This window comes from Talpa occidentalis, unplaced genomic scaffold, assembly GCF_014898055.3.
Source record: "Talpa occidentalis isolate TD23 unplaced genomic scaffold, MPIMG_talOcc4v2.1 talOcc4.12, whole genome shotgun sequence".
In the NCBI taxonomy this organism is placed as follows: domain Eukaryota; kingdom Metazoa; phylum Chordata; class Mammalia; order Eulipotyphla; family Talpidae; genus Talpa; species Talpa occidentalis.
Window position 1 is genome coordinate 24,967,432 of NW_023601212.1, and position 20,260 is coordinate 24,987,691.

At 54.0% G+C, this 20,260-nt stretch overlaps 1 protein-coding gene across 9 annotated transcripts in view; it reads left to right on the plus strand.

The window, feature by feature from the left end:
* The first annotated feature begins 4,574 nt into the window (after positions 1 to 4,574).
* Positions 4,575 to 20,260, plus strand: part of ST3GAL4 (ST3 beta-galactoside alpha-2,3-sialyltransferase 4) — a 31,928-nt gene continuing 16,242 nt past the window's right edge. For 3 of the 9 annotated variants that reach the window (XM_037505595.2, XM_037505597.2, XM_037505599.2), the window contains exon 1: positions 11,779 to 11,810. The gene's annotated coding sequence lies outside the window, so the exon portion shown is untranslated. Of the gene's footprint in view, positions 4,737 to 5,937; positions 5,956 to 11,722; positions 11,811 to 14,666; positions 14,777 to 20,260 lie in introns of those variants that run through there. The other 6 variants (XM_037505602.2, XM_037505603.2, XM_037505598.2 and 3 more) reach the window with 4 other exon arrangements.

Below are 20,260 nucleotides of genomic sequence, written 5' to 3' on the forward strand. Positions count from 1 at the left end.
AAAAGGATGTACCTACTGGTCTTTGCAGGCATGTGCAGTTGCCCATGGTATCGAAAACTAGCTACACTGAACTGCCACTCTATCTTGTCTGAACCCCACCACTCTGGAAGAGCTCGGGGGAGGAACTGGCCAAGAACTGAAGGCCAAGTCACATGGGCACATGAGCTTGTAGGAGGCAGCTGCCCGCTAGGCCCCACCTAGGGCTCTCACCTGCAATGAAAGGAGCTTGTCTCTGAATTCTGTCTCCTGGTGTGCTCCCCATTATCATTAGCAGAACCCAACCTCCTGCCTCCCCTGAGAGGTTCCTAACAAGACCCCACAACCCTCAGCCCCACCTGGACTAGCAAATGGCAGCCCCTCCCTGGTTGGGTGCCACATCTGTTCTCTGAGCTGGAAAGCGCACCCTGTGTGTTTAACTGCCTGTCCTTCATGTGTGTGCCCCTATCCCCGCTCTGCTGGCACAGCGGTGGACATCATCGTTCCCAGATAAACCCCGGACAGCTCTGCCACTGACAAGTCTAGCCCCAGATCTGGGCTCACTGTCTCCCCAGCTGAGTTGCAGCCGGGAAGCAGTTGCGGGCGTGACTGCATCATTCCTTGGCTACTCTCCGTTTGCCCAAAAGTTTCCTCATAGAGCAAAATTGCTGAGTGTTCTGTATTTGTCAACATTCCTTCCTGAAACTGTGAAAAATAATTTCAGGATGAGTTGGACACGTTAGTTCCATTTTGCATTTCCCTGCTGACAAAGATCCCCAAACTGAGAAACACATCAAGGAGTGATTGCATACAAAGTATTGTTTTCAAATGTTTCTCTTGTGATACTTCCACATCCAAAACATGTCCTTGTAAGTGTAACCTTCTGAATAGGTTGGTGGAGGTCTTACTAAGCCTTCTCAGAAAGGGCTAAATATTCCAGTCATGCATAGAGTGTTAAAATGTCCTTTCTTTTACAAAAAGATGATGGTCATTATTGGCAGTTTTTAAAGTATGCTCACTGGAAAAATAAATGTTTCCAACACTATGCTTGTCTTATTATTATTGAAATGATAGATACTAAAATCCATATGCAAAAAATTAAATCTATATAAACTTGAAATTACTAAGTTTTAGCATGCTAGCCATTAGGAAATAAATCCAGAGTAAATCTGCTTAAAGTGTTTCAATTCAAAAAACAGGTGTTAAAGGTCTACCCTACTTTTTTCTTTTCTTTTTCTTTTTTTTTTTTTAAAGCTTTACTCTGGAGAGAGAACTCCCAGGGAACTTACAATTTACTGAGGAACATAGGCATTAATTACAAAGTACAAGAGTGATGAGTGCCTTGAAAAAAGCCTGGGAAGTTTATGCCAGTTGAAGCCAAACTTCTAGGCAGAAGCTTGATGGCTGAATGGCCAAGTGGTTCAGGGACATCCTGCCGTGGCATGGCTGGGAGCCGGAGCAAAGCTGCTAGCACAGGGCACGCATGTGCAGTCAGAACAGGAGCCAATTTCCCTTCAAGACGGTGATGAAGAAATGAAAGCCAAGACCAAGGGGAAACTTCTTGAGTTCTGTTCCCCTCCCTTGAGAGTCAGTGTGGTCTGATGGTTCCAGCAGACTCTGCACCATAACCAAGTATGATCCCCGGCCACTCACATAACTTCTACAATAGAGCAATAAAGTGCCTACCTCAAGGGTTTTGGTGAGGGTTAAGTAAGAGGATTTTTCTGGACATTGTAATTGCTTGGTAAATGCTAGCTGCTATTTTCCTATTCTGAGGACCAAAGAGGATATGACCAGATATTTGGGCCAGACGTTAAAAAGAATTTCCTGATTAGAAGGTGATGCAGGAGAGGCGTGGCAACCAAGAAACCTTAAGGCAAAAAGCAAGCCATAAACTATCTGCAGTTCATTGATCATGGCCCTGAACAGAGGCAATGGCTGTGCGCAAAGACTTCTCAGGATCTCTTCCAGCTGAAAGGTTCCTGGAATGCATTTTAGCCTTGGCCTGCGGGCAGGTTTCTAAGACTGTAACAGTGATGTCCCCTGCTATTGAGAACCCTGGGAACAGATCAGCTCCATGGTCCAGCCATATAAATCTGATAAAAATAGGAGCTGAAATACCATCCTGGAGTTGCTATTTTTAAAAGCGCCTGAGATGCTGGATTGGGTTTATTTCTTCCTCAAACGGCATCTTGCTATTCTCTCCTCTCAGTGGGCAGGATGCTAACGTGGCACATGGAAGGGACAGGGGCCAGAAGCCTGTGTGGCACATTTGTCAAGCAGTTCCACACCTCCTGCCCACACCCACTGCCTGCCAGAAAGGAGCCCCTGGGCCAGGGCTTCCCAGCTCCAGAAGCACCTGCCCTCCCTCCTATATCCCCTCTTTGCTCCTGAGACCCCTCTGTTTGCCCCAGCAGACAAGTTTCGTCCACAGCAGAGCTGGAGCCAGAGAGGTATAGGGAGGCAGAGGAAATGGAATGGAGTCTGCATGGCTTGGACGGGAACCGGGACCCAGACAATGTTCTTTAGGATGCTAATCCACTCTAGACACATGATCCTCTGGGAGGAACAGCACCCAGGAGCCAAAGTTCTGCTTGCCCCATCACTGTTTCCTCTTGTTGGGCAACATGCAGTGTCTTGTAGATGGGCCAAGGGAGTACATGAGAGCTGGAGGGGCTCCCAGTGGTTGCAGGAAGGCTTTCCTCCTGCCCTACAGATAAGGCTCCTCTGCAGTTAGCTAAGCAGCTGGCTGGGTCTGTAAGAAGCTGAAGGGGAAAGATCACAAATAAGCACACTGTGGTCTAAGGGGAGGAGTCAGAACTACAATTAGCACTGGACACCCAGTAACCAGGCCAGGGATAAGCCAGGGGTGGCGGGGGCGGGGGGGGGGAGCCCTCAAGACAGTTTATAGGTTAGTGGAGGGGTTCCAGCTGCATAATAGTAATAGCACATGCTTATATCACAAAGTATACTTTCAGAGCAAACTCATATCCATTGCCTGATTTAATACCAATAATAGCCTTTTGAATAAGCATTTATTTCCACTTTTTTTTAGTAAGAAAACTAAAGCCATTTAGTGGTGGAGGCAGAGTAGGAAATCTGGTCTCCAAGGGCAAAAGTTGGCATTTTGATTCTATTTTCCGGCAGAGTGAAGTTTACATGGTTTATAGCTAGCATCGCAAACTCTGTTTAGATCTAGTTCATCAAAGAGTTAGCAGTGTTTAGAAGTGGGGCCAATTCTCAGTTCAGCTCTGCCAGACTTAGCTAGTCACTTCTAGTGGTTGCTTGCTGCCTTTGGGCTAATTTTCCTTTCTGTAAAGCAGGGAGGATATCCCCTCTTCCTCTCAACTTCCCTAGGGCAGGGACTTTGGTCATTGTGTTCTTTCTGCCTAGCTTCGTTACAGGCCAGAACTAATATACAATACGTACTTGCTGAATGAATGGGCAGGCCATTCAAACATGTTAGACATTGGTGAAATGCAGAAAAATCATCCCACCCATGCAAGGTATGATTTAGAGTGGAACCTGGAAGTACATGCGGGTTGAATCTCTTCACCCGAGATGTCTCCACTTTGCTCATGGGGAGCAGTTTCTGGGTTATGTATTTTCACATAAGCCCTCCAGTTTCAGCTGAAGTTAACCATAAGCTAGCACATCTCTGAAGCCCCTTTGTGCTTGCTGTCAGTTATTCACACCCTGCAGTTAGTCAACATCCGGCTCTGCCTTATTCATCAACCATTCGTTGAGTCTTATCCCTGCAGCTGGAAGGTGAAGGTGAGTGTCCTGTCGTGGCGCCCACAGGCCCTCAACCTCTCATCCCCCAGATCAGTAAGCACTGCTCACTGTGAAAGCGTCTGGGGGTTGTGCAATGTCATCTGGACTGTTCACCTCTAGCTGGGCATTTCTCTGCTTTCACTGGGGATGTCTGGGCCCTTGTGGGGTTTCCCCATGGAGACAGGATGCTCGGCGCCCTCACTGAAGAACAGAAACGGACAGAAACCTTTCTGAAGGTCAAGAGAGGGTGTGCAAAAGAGGGGTGCAGAGGAAGCACTTTTGGGGTGCCAGTTCCAGACCAGGATAGAGGAAGAGCTCAGGGCACCTGGATACCATGCAAGGAAGTGTGTGTGGGGGGGCGCGCGTGTGAACAAGGCCTTCCCTCTTCCGTGCCTCAGTTTCCCCAGTAAGAGAAGGACACGCTTCGCCGCCTGGCAGAGCTGAGAACTCTTTGTTGGGTGTCATTGTTCCCGGACGGGTGTGCAGAGGCTGCGCCCAGCATATGCAACACAGCGCTCACAGGCGGCGCCCGCCCCAGCTCTACTCTCACCCCATTCGGCCTCCGCTTCAGCCCCTCCGCGGCAGCCGCGCCCGACCCCCGGGCGCCCCCTCGCTCCCCAGCACCGCCGCCCGTCCGGGCCCGGGGCCTCGGCGGCTTCCACGCGCCCCCCAGCCGGCGGCGGCCGCCCCGCCCTTCCTCCTCCCCGCCCGCCCTTCCTCTCCAGCCCGCCGGCTCCCGGAGTCGGCTCCCCGGCCGTGTGCGCAAGCGTGTCCGGCCCCTTCCCCGCCCCCCGCCCGGCCCGGGCTCGGGCCCCCGCCTCTCGGCAGGCGGACTTGCCCGCTCCCAGGCCGGCCCCGCGCCCGGGACAGGGACCCGGCGGAGCGGAGCCGCTGTGCCAGCGCCGCGCCGCCCTCCCGTGCGCCTAGCGGATCGGGGCTGCGCGCGGCACGGTCCTGCCCCGCCCCGCTCCGCTCCACCCGCGAGGGTGAGTACGCGGCGCCAGGTCCCCGTGGGGCCCGCGGGGGAGGGCGGGGGGCGCTTCGGGGTCTCCGCGGCTTGGCCCCCAGCCTCGCGCCGCGGGCGGGTGGGGGCGCGGGCTGGGCACGTGGGCGCCGCGTGGATCCAGGTCCGGGTGGGGCGGGCACAGCCGCGGGCTCCCTTTTCCTGGACCAAATTTTCGCGGGAAGCCAATTCTCTTCTCTCCCTTTGGAGAGCCCAGAGCTCCTGCCCAGAGCTGCCCAGAGCAAACTGGACGGTCCTCGCCTCCGGAAAGTTTCTAGCCCCCACCCCTACGCCTGGGCTGGAGAGGTGTCCCCACCTTCAGCATCGTCAGAACCATGGTGTCTTCCACCTCTACTAGACCTCATCAAGTCCAGGAGATGGGTGGGCTGCTTTCCTAGAGGTGACAGGCCTTGCGCACCCATTTGTGTGCAGGAGTGCAAGGTCACCAAGCAGAGCCCAAAGGTGGGGTTGCTAGCCGCAGACTGGCCTTGCCCAGGACACCGGTGCCAGGTTGCGTTGTGAGGGTCTTTGGGCCTAGGTCACTGTGCCTCAGAGCTGCTTGGACGGTGGGCAGTGGGTCGGGATGGGGTTGGCTTGAGGGTGGGGTACAGCTGGGGGCAGAACCGAGGGTCTGGGCTGTCTCCTGTGGGTGCCTTTCTGGGGCCCCTGCTGGGCAGGACCTCCCAGTCTGCCCAAAGCTGCCAACATGTCTGCCATGTTGGAGGCCAGCACTGCCCTCTCCATTCCTGGTCTCTGGGGGCAGGTTCCTGTCTGGGCCATTTGAAGCCTGTGTTGTGTTAAGGCCGCTGCCTGTCTTCCATAGACTGGGTCCTGAGGGCCTGGCTTAGAGGGTCTTTGCCAGAGGGTGGGGGTGTCAGCACTGCTCGAGTACTCGCCTGTCTGACCTCATGGCCACCCACAGCCTGGCACCCCTACAGGCTTCTCAGGAAAGCCTCTGCTTTCTACCACTGGAGGGAGGTGCAGTGTAGAAGCCAAGTTCAGGCGGACTTATTCTTTGGGGAGCCTTGGGAACGGGCCTGGTATGAGCTGGACTGTTACGAGAGGCACAGACACATGCTGCTGTTTCCTGAGCTGTGTTTGCCACACACCTCCTCCAGGCCTGGCCCCGAAATCTGTCAGGGAGATTCTGAATGAGTTGATACGCGTTGAGTGCTTTGAGAGGTGCCAGCACAGAGGAAAAGGTATGTAAGTGTTTGCCATTAGTAATGTTTCTCTCATACTCTTACTCTCCAGAGCAGCTCCATAGTTCTAGAGAGGGTGCCTAGAGGCTCCACATGTTTGGGGCTTAGAAAGTAACTTGTGGGGATTTTTCTGTCTGGGAGCCCTGCTCCAGCCAGGAGGACCCAGGTCCCTCCCACCTGTCCCCTGCTCTGCTCCTGTCTCCGTTCTCAGTGCTCTGGTTGCCCCATGTCTCAGCATCGCTGTGCTGGTAGAGAGCATAGGCTTCCCCATATGGCCTGGGCTCCATCGAGGAGTTGGTGCCAACACCCCCACCACAGTCCAAGTTGACAGGGGCCAGCAGGGATGGTGTAGATGGATGGAGATGTTAGGACAGTAAAGTGAGAATTGCCTGCTTAGACTTTGGGCTGAGGGTCCAGGAACTTGCACTTGCGAATGAATTGCTGCTCAAAGACAATAGGGACTGCCTTCCCCAGAGTGGAGGCCCAGGCTGAGGGAGCCCGGGGTACCTTCTGGCTATCATCCATTTCCTCTTTATCCTGCCTTGCCCACTCCTCAGAAATGAGGTTCCTCCATGCTCCATGCTCCCAGCCCTTTTAGATGATGAGGATCCAGTTTTCTGGGAGGAAGCAAGAATCTGCTCCTTTCTGGAATTGTAACAAATCCTGGAAAGGACCTCCTCCTCTCCCTCCCCCACCCCCCATCCTTGCCAGCAGGAGCAGAAATACTGGGCCCCCTTTCTGAGCTCCACTTAACCTGTGATCATTCTGTAGTAGGCCCACACCGGCCTGGCATCTACCCCAGTGTTGGGTACCCGCCCAGGCCCTCTCTGGACACATTCTCTGGGTCTTTGCTCAGGGGCTTCACCAGTGGAGCCATGAATTCGCACAGTCAGAGCAGCTCTAGGTCTTGTTCCCTCTGTCAGGGAAGGGGCAACTCTAGCTTTAAATAATACAAGACAACTCCAGCTCTCAGGGGACCCTCCAGATCAGCATCCCAGAGTGACCCAGAGTTGGAGGGCCAGGTCCACAGATGGTGATCCAGGGAGCCACGAGAACCCAGCGAGCTGCTGGGTCCAGTGTTGGGGAGGGGGCAGCCAGGAAGCTTATAGGAGCTGCCTCTCCCTCCTGATTCCTCAACTGCCTTTGGTTACACATTTCCCTTTAGCGAGTAAGCTGGTGGTTTAACTGTTGCTTTGATTTCCTTCTCAAGACCCAGACCTTGACCTAAAGCTTTTAATTGTTATGCGGAACTGATTGAGGCAGGCAGGTTTGAGTGTCTGTTGTCACTAGTTCCCTTCTCTCCTTCTCACCCCCTTCCTGGGAGGTGCTCTGTGCTTCTGCATGAGTGTTCTGGATGGGTGGCTGACCACCCCATCACCTCAGATCACCTCACCCTGACCCTACCACACTGGAACATATTGTGTGTGTGGGGGGGGAATGGAGGAAGTAGTCACTTGTGAAGCAGTGTCTGTGAAGTGTGGGCTCAGCAGGTGCCTTTAGATGGGTGCCCTGAGCCAGCAGGTGCTGAATCCCGCCCAGGGGTTCTGCGGAGCTGGTTGTTTTGCAGGGTGAGGCGGGCCATTTGTCAGAGCTGCAGGCTTTGTTTTAGTCAAGTCCAGAAGGCCTACAGCCAGGTTACTGCCCTATCTCTACCCTCCCCATCCCCGTGAAGCTGCCCTGCAGAATGGTGATGTGATTGCTCTAGAATCTGAAACTTCTGACCCAGCAGGGAGGAGCTATGTGAGGTGTCCACCTGAGCCAAAATGTGAGGAAGGCCTGGCTGCTAAAGCCTAGCAACCGTGGTTGTGGACAGTCCCTGCTTCCTCAGCTTCACTCCAAAGCTGAGTGAGTCAAGAGCTTTAAGATTTTGATTTCCTGGTGGGGCATGGGGTGGCTAGGAAGAGGACAGGGACAGTTCATGGAGTGCTGGACCAGCACCTTATCGTTCTACATTGGGCCCAAACTGTGCTCTAGAGTGCAGGGGCCAGGAGCTGCAGCAATGTGCTGGTGCCCACTTTTGGCCCTGTGTCCGCTACCCCTGCAGCCTCTGCAGACACCTGTCCCGATAATCAAAGGGACTCAGCACATAACAAAAGCGGTTACCATTTATATCATTAAAAACCCAGCCCAGGAAACTTAAAAAAAAAAGATGGGCTATTAACCGACCTACACGACTTATTGTAAGCCTCACCCAGCCCTTTCATGAAGCCGTTTATAAATGAAGAAATGGAGTCTCAGAAAGATTAAATGACTTGGCCAAGGTCACACGCCTCCTAAGCCGCTGAGCTGGGAATCATATCTAGGCCTTTTTCCAAAACCTGCACTTTTCAGCCCCGTTCCCCACTGCTTCCCTGTTCATCTTACCCTGTCCTGTGATTGATGAAGAAGCTGAGCCTCTAAGGTGTGAAGGGTTTGCTCAAGGCCACTGTGATGGTGACAAAGGCGTAACACAAACCCTCCTGATTCCCAGTCCAGAGCTCAGTGTGCGGCCCGAACCCCGCATCTCGCCCTGCCCATCCTGGCACTCTCCCCTGAGCCCAGGCAGTTTGCTTGTCAGCCCAGTCTCTGCTGGGCAGGGCAGGGTTCTCCTTCCTCCCTCCCGCCCTCCCCCCACCCTCCCAGCCCCCACCTCTCCCCTTTCCCGCCCGGTAATTGCTTCCATCTGGCCTGCCCGCCAGCTCCTATTCCTTTGGCAATGTGGCTCCCCCATGCCGCCCACATGGCTGCAAGGCCTCATCCGGCAACCACAGCGACACGTGGGGCAGGGGAGGGGCCCTCTGGGGTCTGAGCATGGGGAACCCAGCTACGGGTGGCTGCTCTGGTGCTGCTGGCGGAGCATCTTTGCTCCCGTGCCTTGTCCTGGTTTAAGGCTGGTCCTCCGTCTGAGCAGGTGAGCGTCCCTCTGTCCCACCCACGGTCCTCTCTGTGTCTCCTGGAGGTTGCTCAGCTGAGGCGGAGGGAAGGAGGCCTGCTTGGAGGGGACAGGCAGGAGCGAAGTGGGAGTCCGCTGAGGTGCACCCTGGGGACACCTGCTCGGGGTGGTGTCAGGTCACAGATGGGCTGAGGGGCCAGGTTGCTCTGAACAGGACTAGTTGGGGCCGACTTGTTTTCTTTGGTCCTAAGCAGTTGACTCAAAACCAGAGACAAAGCTTCCTATTTTGTCTTGATGTAAAAAAATAAACTGTGCACGTTCTAACAGTGCATTTAATGCTCCATTGACTCGCTTGCCTCAGACTCTGCCTTAGCCGCGCAGGGAAGGATGCCAGCAGGGTCCTAGGTCTGGAGACTTCTGGAGCATGCTTCTGCTGGGGTGTCGAAGACCTTCATGCATGGACCTGAGACCTTGACAGGGACAGTCCACGGCAGGAGGGGGCTTATTTGTGGTGTGGAATGGATTTGAAAACTTTTAGGGTGCTTTCCTTCCTGAGAGTCTGGGGTTTGAATGTAAGCTCCAGGAGCCTCTCTGTCTTAATGCCTGGAGTGATGTGTAGCAAAACAGTAAATGTTCAATAAATCTTTGTTTGGTGAGTGGACAGAAGACAGGTCAAATTGTCCTCACAGAGTGGTGGCTTTGCTTCCACTGTGACAGGTGAGCTGTTGTCAGACAAGGGCCAGGCCCTGCAGTGTGTGTGGGGGGTTATTTTTAGACACCAGAGAGGCGGTGGCAGCCCCAGGTGGGGGTGAGCAGGAGTCTGTCCCTGAAGAGAGCATTTCCCGTTCCACCCAGCCAGGGCCCATTCTCTGGTGACACCTCCGCCTTCCCTTTAGATCCTTGTACAAACTGGTCCTAACCTCACCTCCTGCCCCTGACATCAGCCCTTCTTATTGGGGTCCAAGAAAGGCACCCTTGAGTGAAATCCTCTCTCAGATGTGACCTCAAGAATGAGGACTCCAGAACAACTCCACTTTTATTTTCATATTGCATTTCTACATACAGTTTCATCTGAAAGTGGGACAGAGGTTTCTTGGTTTAAACATTTTTTTTTTTTAACTTGACTGTTCTCATGGTCCCATTAGCACACACTCGTGACCTCACCTCCACACCGCTGCCCTCACTGTCCCCCCATGGGGCTTGGGTTCTGTTGATATCTCCTTCCTAAATTGTCAGTGTTTGTCAGCTCCCAGCTCGAGCCCCTGCTCTCCAAAGCCTCCCCAACCACCTAGTTCGCTGTCCCTTCCTCCCTGATGGACATGAGTGCATGCTGAGCTGTTGTGAACCCTGTGTGGGCCACAGAGGGGTGCAAGCTGAGTCCCAGCAGGTTGAGGGGAGTGTGCTGTCGGTGGTAGGTTGGGAATGACCCACAAGATTTGTATTCTTGACAACAGGGACTGGTTGTCTGTTCTGGAGACTTCTGGAGCGTGCTTCTGCTAGTGCATCGAAGACTTTGGCTCATAGACCTGAGACCCTGACAGGGATAGTGCATGGCCGGAGAGGGCATGTTTGTGGTGTGGAATGGATTTGAAACCTTCCCCTGGCTGCAGGGGCTGGAGCACGACAGGCAGCCTCAGTTTCCTCCTCTGCGAAGTGCACACTTCTAGGTTAAAGCATTTCAGCTCACATGCCAGGGCCTGTAACATTTGCCATGTATTTTCTGTGCTTTCAGATCGGGGCCCAGAGACTGAAGAGCATTTCACTCTGGTCCAGGAGTGAGGGGCAGGTGGCTGGGTGAGCGGGAGCTGCTCTTGGAGACATCCTTTGTCTCCTCTCTGTCTGCTCCCAGCTATGTGACCTCCGGCAGGTCAGGACCACAGCTGTTAATTGGGGTGACAGTGTCTGCCCCTTCTCACAGGGTTGAGGTATATAAATGAGATTAACATTTACAAAATTGGAGAGTTTGTAAGCGATCAGACTACCGGACCATTTTACTGTCCTGTCCTGCCCCAGCACCCTACTGCTTGCAGTAGCCACTTGTTACATGTTCTTCTTTGCAATGAGGAGGCTGAGACTCAGAAACGTAATAGTAATGCTCAAGATCACAGAGCATTTCTTCCCCCAGGGGCCAAGACTGCTTCAGAGAGTGCCTCTGGCTATCTCTGCCCCTCCTTTGCACCCTATCTTATTCCTGTCTCTGAGATCTTGGTATCTTTCAGCTTGTGTGTTTCCAGACCCCAAAGATCCACATTGCTGAAGCTGAGCCCCCTGGGGTATGGCTCTCCATACCTGGACCAGCTACCTGCTTCTGGACTGGCCTGCTCCAGCTGAGAGGGGCTGTCCAGGGGCTGGTTGGGAGGCCATGTTCTGGAGTGGGAAGCCTGTGTTCACAGGCAGTGTGTGCCCTTCTCTGCTCCATTACTGCCCCTTCTTCTCTTATACCCCCACCCACCCCCTGCTTTCTAGTCTCTTTTTCTCTCCTGTCTTTTTTCTGCCTTCCTTCCCTATTCCTTCCTTGTGTCTGCTACTTCTTTCCCTTTGTCTTTCAGCCTGGCCCCCATCTCAGCACCTGGGTTGTCCTGACGGTATGGGGAGATTTGGGGGTGGGGTGGGCCCCTGCGGAACCATTGGGAGTTCAGGAGAGCTGCAGTTGTTGGCAGTTTCAGCATTTTAGAGTGAAAGGGCTCTCAGGTTGGTGGATTTGGTGGTGTGGCAGTGCCTGCTCGAGGGGTGGAGCGCCCTAATCAGCTCCCTGGCCCCTCACTCATGTCCATGAACATCTTCCCCGGTGCAGGAGGGGGAGGCCTGGTCCTGGAGCCTGGGGCCTCCGCGCAAGTGCTGGCTGATGTTGTTTCCCTGGCCTCTGACCTCTGCTCTCTGCCCTCTTCTCTCCAGAGGCCTGAGCTCTTTCCCCAGAGGTACCTGCTGGGATGGAGGAGGCTGGCCAGAGCAGGGAGGAGATTTCTGCTCAAACGCCTTCCAGGTGAGCACACACAGAGTGTTGTGCTTGGGCTGATGCGTGAGTTTGTGTGTGTGCTTGCATGCTAAAAGTGTGTCGGTGAGTGTGTACACGGGCTATGTGAGAGAGTACGGGCACGCATCCATGTGTGGACAAGAACATGGGTGCATTTGTGTGGGTCTGCACCCTGCTTCTGGGCCTGTCGCTGTGCAGCTCCACTCCTGGCCCGTAGCTCTTTTCTCCTGTCTTTGTGACCCTGGCTTTGCTCTGTGGCTTTGTTCTGTCTTGTGGGCCAGCTGGTTCCCTGCTGTGGTCCCACGCAGCAGTGACTGATCCCCGGCCACCCATTCAGCTGCCTGGAGGCCCTGGAGCCAGTGTTTGCCCCAACTTCCAAAATGGGGGTGTGTGGGGGCTTCCTGCCCAAGTGTCTCAACCCTGCCAAGGCGGACAGAATGGGGAACAGCTGCGTTGGCCAATTCCGGCTCCGTATGGATTTGGTTTGACAACAAAGCTCCCTCTGTGTGTTCTCAGGCCCCTTACATAACTGGGAGTGGGGGGCGGGGGAGGGGGCAGGCAGGAGGAGGTAGAGATGGGGACAGGGCGACACTAGGATGGGATGGCTAGAAAGGGGACAGGGACCAGGAGGAGAGGGGAGGTGAGTGAGAGAGAGTGAGAAGGGTGAGGGCGAAGCGTGTGTCTTGAGTCTATAATTCTACTTGTTGCCTCTGGGTGGGAAAGAGATCAATTTCCAGGTCTTTTGCTCTTTTCTTGTTGATGCTGAGTCTTCCTCTCCTTGAGCCCAGCCTGCCAACCTTGAACCCACTGGGGAGGGGGTTAGAGGCCTGTCAGGGAATGAGGCCAGATGGGGTTTGGGGCTGGACCTGAGAGGCCATCCTTAGCCCCACCTGAAATTGAACACTTTCCATAAAGAAGGGAATCATTCTCGCCCCCTCACACTTGGCCTTCTGTTCACTCCTCTCAGGCCTGGCTCCAGAAACCCCTCTGGATACCCCTCTGTGGTACCCCTGAGTGGCAGTGTGACTGTGGCAGTGGCCTTTCCCTGTACCCCTTAGGGCTGTTCCATGGCACCCAGCCACAATCTGGATCCAGAACTCCCCCTTCAGTGGCCCGTGGCTCTGTTCCCTGCGCCCCCACCCCCTTCAAAAATCAACATTTTCTTCTCACCATCACTGTCCCCGCAGCTGTCCAAATAGAATGAGAAGAAAATGTTCTATTTCTGGAACAGCTGGACTGACAGGCAAGGAAGGTCAGGTGAGCTGGCCAGGCTTGGGTGTGTTCTTGTTGGGGAGATACCATATCCCAGGGACCCTATCTCGTCCCCTGCTGGGCAGGAGAGAGCAGACCCTTGGAAGATGCCAGGAGGATTGGCTCAGCTCTGGCCTATCCCACCTTCAGATGGGGCCAGGCAACTGTGGGCTCAGTCTCCTGGGCTTTCCTTCATTTCTTTGAGTCTCCTTGGGATACCAGGCTTCTTTGGAAAGAGCCCTTGAACTTGGCTTGGTCCTGAGGGTAGTGCTGATTCCCAGAGGACAGTGAACTAATAGCCCTATTTTATTTCAACCTGAGAACAAGAACGGCTCCTAAAGCAGGAAGGGGAGCTATTGGCAAGGCCCAAGATTTTCCTGGGCCTCAGTGACAGACTACCCAGGGTGTTGGCACTGGACCCCTGGCACCGCACTCCTGGCACTGCCCTCATTTAGATTTAGGGTGTCTGGCTAAGGGGTATTCCCTGGGACCCTGGGCCTGCAGCTCTGTGGAGAGGTGCTGTACTATAGCACCCTCAGTCCCTAGCCCCTGGGCTGCCTGAGTCTGCTTTCCACCACTGCCCCCAGGTCTGGGCACTGGGGTGACCCTGAAGTTCCTAACGCCTCAGGGCTTGAGCCCAGAAAGTCTGGCCTGGAGGCAGGCAGCTCAGGGAAGGCCTAGCTGTCATATATTTATCATCATATATTTATATGTGAGTGAGCTCCTCACCCACAGTCTCTTATCTGGATCAGAATTAGGGCAGGTGCTGAGAGACAGGACAGGCCAGCAGGCTAGTGAGTGAGCTCTGAGGGTGCCAGTGGCTGCGCCTGCCTGCCCCTGCCTGTCCTCTCTGGGGACACCCCTATGAAGCCTACTGCCTATATCTGGGGCTCCTCCTAGGGCCTCTGCCTTGTATCTTCCTCCTCTCCTTTGCTTTCTGCACCTCCTACCTCCCTTCAAGTACTTCTGAGTTTGACAGGACCTGGGTTTAGCTCTGCAGAGGGCAGGGAGCCCTGGGCTTCCCTTTACCCAACTTCAGAGACAAGGAGAACCCCAGGGGATGAGCTTAGCCACTCCCTGCTCCTCTGGAAGCTCCTGGCTCCCTGGCTGATAGCTCCAGGGACCTGCAACATGACAAACAAACTCAGCTGGAGCTGAAGTTGAAGGAGCCCGCCAGGCCAGAAGAGAGGAGTTGGAAGCAGCAGCAGCAGCAGAGCGGCACCCCAGCCCCTGCTGCCCACCGCGGGATGGGGGAAGAGAGCACACAGGCAGAGGGCAGCCAGCAGGCCCCAGAAGCTGTATGTAGGGGTGGGGCAGGGCGGGCAGGGAAGGAAGTAGAATCAAGACATGTGCATGTGTGTGCGTGGGGGACACTGTAGTCCTGTGTTTCCAGGCTTTGTTTTGGGGGGTGCGCCTGTGTTTGAGCTGGGGTCCATATGTTTGTGCACAGAGATGCCTTTGTAGGTATTAATGTGGGAGGGTCTGAGCAGACAGAGCAGGGTTGACCTGAGAAAAGGCTCAGAGTGTCTCCCCTGTGCCTCTTGGTTTTGGGGTGTGGTTGGGATTGCAGGGTGCTCAGAGTTGCCCCCACAATCTCAAACCCCTTCCTCGCAGGGGCTGAAGGAGCCTGGGGCAGAAGTGGTTCTGAGTCATCCCTGACACCTGATTGTCAGCCAGCCCTGAAGCCAGTGTCCCCCCCTACTCTGCCCTGCATCCCCCAGAGGGTAAACCACCACCAGATCGGCGGTTCTGCACCTTCTCAGCAGCACCTATGCTAGCTACCCCTGCCCCCCGCCCATGTTACCCTTTACTTGGTACTCATGTGACACCACCTCAAAAGGGCCTCTGAATGGGTTGCACAGGCTGCTGCAGGAAATGAAGATCTTTAGTTTTCCTTCTCCACTTGTTTCACTTCTCTTTCTAGAGAGTTCTCCAGGGTGCCATGCACCTCCTCCAACATCAGCTGGCATGGCACTCCATTTTCCCCAGTGCCACCCCAGCTCCTCTGGCCCTAGTAGGCATTCAGGAATTGACCCTCCCCAGCCGCTGTCCTGAAACCACCCAGTTCCAGAGTCACTGTGGAGGCCAGTTTGTCCCCCTTGATGCTGACAGATGATCTGGTGGGAGAAGGAGGGTGGTATAAGTCCAGCAGAAGTAGGGTGCCTGTTGGGAGAAGGGGCAAAGGAAAGAGGTTGGGCCTCCCGGGTGGCTTAGGGCTTAAGTCTCAGTGCTATCACTGCTATGGCCTGAGTTCCATCCTGGCCAGGGAGCTACCCACATGGCGCAGCAGACCTCTACTGTCTTGCCCGCTGCTCCCCTCAGCAGTGTATTTCAGTCAATCTGCCTGTTCTGCTCCCCACTCTGTCTCTGGTGAATCCTCTCACTCCCAGAACTTCTGGCCTGTACTCCAGATCTTCTATGCAAAAATAAATAAAAAGCCCCCCAAACAGAGGAGAGAAGTTTCTATGCCTGAATCCCTGCTGCTCCTGTTGCTGGGATACCTCACATGCTGAGAGGCACCATTCCTGGGCAGAGCTGGGGTGTGTCCACTCTGTAGGAATCCTAGGATGAACTTCACCCTGCACTGTCCCTGCTCGGGGATGCTGGGAGTGTCTGCTCTAGAGAGGGGACATCAGCTAGCAGAGGGAACATTAGTCTGGAAATAAGGCACGGCTCGATGAAGGGCAGACTGCCTGGATCTGCTGTGGAAAGGGGGTGCTGCTTGGAAGAGGGAACACTCTGCCCTGGCTGAGGATCTCTGGTCTGTTCCCACTGGGAGCGCTGTCAATTGGAGCTGATTAGGGGTCTGGCACCATGTTAGGGGGTGCTGCACCAAAACGGAGTGGCTTCTCTAGGAAAACCTCCTTCCTCCCCCTCACCCCACGCTCCTCCCTACCCAGCAACACTTCTGCCCCGAGTCTGGCCAGTACATGGGATCTGCGTTTAGTGCAGGGCAGAGTCTGCATGGCAGTGTCCCTCCCTGTCCCCGGGAGCTGTGTGTCCCGGAGCCTGTGCACTGCTGTGGCAGGAGGACCGTGCAGGAGCTGTTTTTCTAGATCCTTCTCTTTGCTGGGATGGGGCAGACCTTGAGTGGAGAAGGGCTGTCACATGATCTGGGCCAAAGGCGCCCCAGACCCCAAGTCACCTTCTGCTGCCAGGGGCTGAGTGTTTGCCCTGGACTAAGGCTGTGGGCTTTCAATCCCAGGATGTGCTTTGGGGCTCACACCCCTCCCAGAACGTGGCTTTTGCCACCTCCCCCCACCCCCATTTCAAAGCTAATAAGGAACCTGGGGCTCTAAGAGATGCAGGACCTTGTCAGCGTTCCTCAGCCCATAATCACAGAGTGCAGAGGGAGCCCAGACAGCTCCCTTGAATGCAGGGGTGCAGAGAGCAGTTGCGGCCACTTGTGTTCTCTGTTCCCGGCTCCACCACCTCTAGCCATTTGGTCTTGGGGCCCTTCGTTTCTCTCTCTGCTGCTTCAGTTTCCTTTTCTGTCAGTCAGCACGAGAGAGCACTACCTCAGTGTTTGAAGATTAAATGAGCTCCTACGCTGTAGCCTGGGAACAGCGTGAGGGACCTTAGAAGATGAATTCAGTGTTGCTGTTCTGTTAGTCCCCTCCAGTGACTTCTCCTGGGACCTTGATAAAGTCCAAGCCCCTGTGGTGGCCAGTGACACGCTGTCCACCACCTTCCCAGGTGGCCTCCCTGGCTCTGCTGTGGGCTCCTCCTTGCTATCTCCAGTCCTGTCCTTCTTTCTGTTATTTACAGGGGACAAGCCTCAAGGTCTTAACTCTATTCAGTCTGGAGCCTTCTACCCCTAGCCCCTCTCTGCCATCTTTCATTTATGTCTGTTAGGTCTGAGGTCGTAGTCCCTTTGCTTTCTGTGCCACCCAGTTTCATTGGCCTCATAGTATGTATGGCTGTTGCATTATCTTGTTTGCATACTTTTTAATATTTCTCTCTCTCCACCCAGAGCAGCCTTGTTACCTTGTTACTGCTCCAGTGCAGTGCCTGAGACAGTCCTTTCCACACTTGAGGAATGGGAGACCCTGAGGGATTAGGTCCTTGCCCTGGGACACCAGCTGTGAGAGCAGTGGCTGAGTTCCACCTCAGGTCATGTGGAATTCAGATCCTTTTCCTCTGCTTCTCTGAGGCCGGAGGTGTTGGAGTCTAGAACCTGGGCTTTTAAGCTCTTGAAGTCAAATAAGGAGGAATGGAGGCTTTCCTGGGTAATAGGGTGTCTTCGTTGGTTGAGGTCAGCTTGTGGAATCACCCAGCACCCTAGGAGCTGGTGGTAGTTAAGATCAACCAAGCATGGCATTGGCCAATGCAAAAACTACCCCTGCCTCATGGTGAGGCTGTCCTTGTGAGCACAGTGGTCTTGGGCAGAACATGTGGCACCTGCTGGCTCGGCCAGCTCCCAAGCTGAGGCTCTAGGAAACCCCTGGCTTGTTAGATCCCCAGTATGTGCAAAGTGGGGTTTTTTAAACTCAATGAAGCTCTCTCTTCACATTTATTCTGCCTGTTTGCTCATTCATTTAGACATCTGTTCCTTTAAGAATTTGTTGATCACCTACCGTATGTCAGGCATTAAATTTCGGTGGTAGAGGTGCTGTGAGCCCCAAGAAGTCCCTACTTTCCTGGGGCATACAAAATCATGAGTACAGGGGACAGTGTGGTATAACTGCTGCAAAGGAAATAAAACAGGGCCATGTGGGGAGGGCAGAGTTGGGACTGGCCAGACGCGTGAGAGGGGCAGTGGCCAGGTCCAAGGGAGGCTGGGGAGGAATATCTGGGCTTGCAGCCCTGGTGATTCCAGATACCCCAACATTTATACTGTGGTCACCCCTGCCCTGACCAGGGTTCAGGTGGGAAATTGTTGGAACCAATCCCTGCCTCTGACCTGCCTCCATTCTCAAACAGCGCATGCCAGCTGAAATTCTTACCTTTCGGAGGAAGCATTGGTATGGCTTAGGAGTCATCCGGGACTTTCTCCATTCAGTGAACAGACAGTTGTATGTGGAAGGTTAAGGCTTCTTTGCTTTTGGTTACAGAACAGACTGGCTGAAAAAAAAAATGTTTTTGAAATGATGTTTTCATTCACCCCACATTCCACACAGTTGTAGCTTTGCATCCCACTCAGTGCATGAAGATGAAGTTCTGCTAATAGTTACAGAGAAGAGTTTCTCTGAGCATTTCTGTGGGCCTTGCTACGTTCTCTTGTTAACGACCTCGACCAAACTGTGGCAGGGACTCTTTATCTCCATTTTACAGATTGGGAGAGCAAGGCTTGGAGATGTGAAATAATTTCCCAAGTCACAGGTCTGGCAAGTCGCAGAAACAGGGGCAGGCCCCTTGACCGGTCTCTGGGGCACAGCTCTTGATAAGAGGAAGAGAGGAGGCTCTGGGGAGGCCATTCTGTGTGACCTGCTTGCCAGCCAGACACGGTCATCTGTGTGGGCCCTGAGCCAGTGCTGTGCGGGAGGTGAAGCTGCGAGGCCCCTGTCCGTGTGGGCCTCATGCAGGCTCTGAGGTGAGACGCCAGCATCGGGAAGGGGTTTGGTGTGGGCAGAGTGGAGGTTAGGCTGGTGGGCTGAGTGGCAGTGTCACCTCACACTGTGCCTCCACCAATAGCCCAATGGCCCGGGAGGAGGGGACAGAAGCAGCGGAAGCAAGGGGCCTTCTCCACTCTGACTTATTGAGACCTTAGGACAGTGCTCTCTGTGCCTGTGAAGCAGGCACCTCTGACTCCTGACTTAACCTTCCTGGACCCTGGAGCCTGTGGGGCGCAGTAAACTCTCCGACTGCTTCCAGTGGGTGGAGATGGGGAATGTCTCAGGGATTTCCTAGTCCAGACGCTGCCCAGTAGAAATGCAATGGGAACCACAAATGTGTGCCAGATGTGTGACTTAAGTTTTAAAAATTTAGCCCCATTTTTAAAATAAACATAAGGAGGTAAGATTAATTTTAAAATTTAAAACCATTAGAGAATAACTATAAGAAAGTAAAAATCAAAATCAACAAACAACTATGAACCAGAGACACTATGGGGGGTGGGGGGCGGGGAAAGGAGGGATTGGGGGCAAAATAAGGGGGTTACAATTTTATGGGGAATATAAAAATAAAATTTAAATTAAAAAAATTAAAAAAAATAAAACCTTTCGAGCCCAAGTAGTATTTCAGTGTATCATCAGTGGATTAATTTTTAGGGTGCTTCTTTACTCTTGTGCCATCTTTGACATCCACTTGCCTTTCACCTTGGCATGAACCAGCCACCCTGTGGGCCTTCTTGCATAGCCACGTGTGGCTGGGGCTACCACATGGGACAGGGCAGTGTTGGCACCATCCATCATTTCAGAAGAGGCATCCAGAGGCCAGAAGAGGGAGGGGGTGTCCCTGTAGGTAGTAAGCTGGCTTCCAGCCCCAGCTCCAGTATTGCATTTAGCTTTGGCTCCTTGGGGTCCAATTTACTGGCTCTGGGTGGGAGGTTCTGAGGAGGAAAACGTACCTTGGAGCCCCTGACCAGTAACCTGGGGCAGGCCCACGGCTGGCACCAGCTTTCTCCTCTATTTATTCTGGTGTGGGCCGCCCGTCGATTCCCCAGACTGTCCCGGTGTCAGCGTGCTCACCCAGGGAATGGAATTCGAAGCGTCTGCCCCTCCTGCCAGACACCAGAAGTGTGGTTTTCAAGTGGCTCCCTATGGTCTTGTGACTGGCAGCTGATAAAATGGATGATATGGTGTTTCTGGACAGGAAGCTGCAGTATCAGGTGGTCTGGGGAACAGGGTGGGGGGAGGCAGCCTGTGGACTCCAAGGGTGGGGAGCAGAGATCCTTCTTGGGCCGCACTGGGGACCAATCACTGGGCTTCTTCTCCCAGGTTGGGTGCCTGGAGAGATGCTCCATGCGCCCATTCATGGATGGTCAGTTGCTCTACCCCCCTGCTGCTGGGGGTAGGTGAGCCTGGGGCAGCCTGGCTCCCTCCTGGACATGGCAGTGTTCACACTATGCTGTTCAGTGATGATGAGAGGACAGCCTGCGGGGCACGTGTGGCCCAAGGCTGGGCCAGAGGGCTGGAGCAGGCTGCCAACCTCTTGTTACTGCTCTTCTTCTCTTCTCCGCCCACACTGTGGCAGTGATGGCCCCATAAATTCAATCCATTTATTTTTTTTTAAGATTTATTTATTTATGCATACAAGAACTGGGGTAC